General features: G+C 41.6%; 1 long non-coding RNA gene across 1 annotated transcript; it reads left to right on the top strand.

Moving 5' to 3' along the window:
- The first annotated feature begins 1,961 nt into the window (after positions 1 to 1,961).
- LOC117515946 lies at positions 1,962 to 2,601 on the top strand. Its single transcript, XR_004562265.1, has 3 exons — positions 1,962 to 2,110; positions 2,192 to 2,272; positions 2,498 to 2,601. It is a non-coding gene; the product is annotated as an uncharacterized LOC117515946 (long non-coding RNA).
- Positions 2,602 to 2,843: the final 242 nt, after the last annotated feature.

Below are 2,843 nucleotides of genomic sequence, written 5' to 3'. Positions count from 1 at the left end.
AGAATACAAACATAACTTACAGCACATTCATTTTCTATAACTGCTTATTCCAATTAAGGGTCACGGGGCGAGATGCAGGGCACGCGCTGGACAGGACGCCAGACTCTCACAGGGCCACATACAGACAGATAAATACATTCACACCTACGGTCAGTTTAAAGTTTTCACGTTTCCAGCTGTTCTCGAACCACCACGTTTTTATTGCCTGCAGAAAAGCAGTGTTATAGTAATACCAACATTTGACATGTAACACTGTCTTATTACATTAACTACAATGCCCAAGATATTTCCTTGCAGGTGGTGATAATGTCTGCATGCTGGATCATTTCGCTCAGTTTAACTACTCTGAAGCTATCCATGCTAACAGGAACAGGTGAGGTTACCATGTGAAAGTATTTTACGATCTCATTTTATCTGGCTTTCCAGACAATGTGGAAGCAAAGAAGTTGGAAAATTTCTATTCACATATTTGAAAGTACATTAGAAGACCATTTAAACTTTGCATTAAATCAGTTTTACGTTACTGTCAAAATAAACTACCATTTTTTTTTCAATTTCAATTTATTTTCATTTATATAACACCAAATCAGAATAGAGTTGCCTCAAGGTGCTTCACACAATTAAGGTCTAACCTTACTAACCCCCAGAACAACAGTTGTAAGGAAAAACTCCCTCTGAGGAAGAAACCTCAAGCAGACCAGACTCAAAGGGGTGACCCTCTGCTTGGGCCATGCTACAGACATAAATTAGTTCCCCTCCAGCAGATCCCGAGCAGCCGGGAAAGAAGGCCGACTGGGTGACTGTGAGGAGGAAGCGTAGTCCTAAACAGAAGCCCCGTGTACACCGCCAACCCGTTCACATCTCTAACCGTTTTTCCCCACTCGGCGACACACCCGCCGAGGAACAAACTCTGGTTATTGGCGACTCTGTTTTGAGAAATGTGAAGTTAGCGACACCAGCAACCATAGTCAATTGTCTTCTGGGGGCCAGAGCAGGCGACATCGAAGGAAATTTGAAACTGCTGGCTAAGGCTAAGCGTAAATTTGGTAAGATTGTAATTCATGTCAGCAGTAATGACACCCGGTTGCGCCAATCGGAGGTCACTAAAATTAACATTGAATCGGTGTGTAACTTTGCAAAAACAATGTCGGACTCTGTAGTTTTCTCTGGGCCCCTCCCCAATTGGACTGGGAGTGACATGTTTAGCCGCATGTTCTCCTTGAATTGCTGGCTGTCTGAGTGGTGTCCAAAAAATGAGGTGGGCTTCATAGATAATTGGCAAAGCTTCTGGGGAAAACCTGGTCTTGTTAGGAGAGATGGCATCCATCCCACTTTGGATGGAGCAGCTCTCATTTCTAGAAATCTGGCCAATTTTATTAAATCCTCCAAACCGTGACTACCCAGGGTTGGGACCAGGAAGCAGAGTTGTAGTCTTACACACCTCTCTGCAGCTTCTCTCCCCCTGCCATCCCCTCATTACCCCATCCCCGTAGAGACGGTGCCTGCTCCCAGACCACCAATAACCAGCAAAAATCTATTTAAGCATAAAAATTCAAAGAAAAAATAATATAGCACCTTCAACTGCACCACAGACTAAAACAGTTAAATGTGGTTTATTAAACATTAGGTCTCTCTCTTCTAAGTCCCTGTTAGTAAATGATATAATAATTGATCAACATATTGATTTATTCTGCCTTACAGAAACCTGGTTACAGCAGGATGAATATGTTAGTTTAAATAAGTCAACACCCCCGAGTCACACTAACTGCCAGAACGCTCGTAGCACGGGCCAAGGGGGAGGATTAGCAGCAATCTTCCACTCCAGCATATTAATTAATCAAAAACCCAGACAGAGCTTAAATTCAGTTGAACACTTGACTCTTAGTCTTGTCCATCCAAATTGGAAGTCCCAAAAACCAGTTTTATTTGTTGTTATCTGTAAATGGCGGTTAATTTCGTTTATGGCGAATGATGAAGTTCTGACACGCTACAGCTTGGTGCTTTATTTTGAAGACCACCGTTTTCTTCTTCTTCTACTTCCTGTGCTGCCGATGTTAGACATTACGCTCCTGTCTTGTCGCAACGACATGTTCACGTCACGCACGAGCTGGTAAAACATGTGTATTAAAACCTAAGAAAGGTATTTATTGTTGTTTGCTCTGTGTTCTGCATCGTTTATGTCGCATGTAAGGACTGTCCCTGTGAGATGTGTGTGGAAGATAGGCTGCTAGCAAACGGAGCTCAAACTTAGCGCCCTTGGAAGCAGAAGGAGGTAGGAGGGGATGATTGATCCATAAAAATGAGGAATTTGTTTTATTTATTGTTCTTATTTCAACAAGAGCTGTAACTCTGGTTTGAAGGGTTAATTTCTTGTGAAATGTATTATTTCAGTTTATTAAAGGACTGGTGTTAAGGCTAAAATGTGAATATAATTCTATGCAATATTTGTGAAATATGGTGCTATGGAAATTTATGTATTTTTGTGTCCATTTCATAGTTTTCACGGTGTCAAATGTCAGTCAGTCAAAAGGGGAGGAGAGAAATTAAAGCTGCACCAGTCGAAGCTCTCTGCATCTTGCTTTATTATTCCAAGCGGGTCGCTACATTATCTATCGTCCACCTGGTCGTTACTGTAAGTTTGTGAATTTTCGGACCTTTTGTCTGACTTAGTGCTTAGCTCAGATAAGATAATTATAGTGGGCGATTTTAACATCCACACAGATGCTGAGAATGACAGTCTCAACACTGCATTTAATCTATTGTTAGACTCGATTGGCTTTGCTCAAAATGTAAATGAGTCCACCCACCACTTTAATCATACCTTAGATCTTGTTCTGACTTAT

This window comes from Thalassophryne amazonica, chromosome 8 (genome assembly GCF_902500255.1).
Source record: "Thalassophryne amazonica chromosome 8, fThaAma1.1, whole genome shotgun sequence".
NCBI lineage: Eukaryota > Metazoa > Chordata > Actinopteri > Batrachoidiformes > Batrachoididae > Thalassophryne > Thalassophryne amazonica.
Note: the sequence above shows the minus strand (reverse complement) of the source record. Positions and strands in the feature narration are given on the sequence as shown.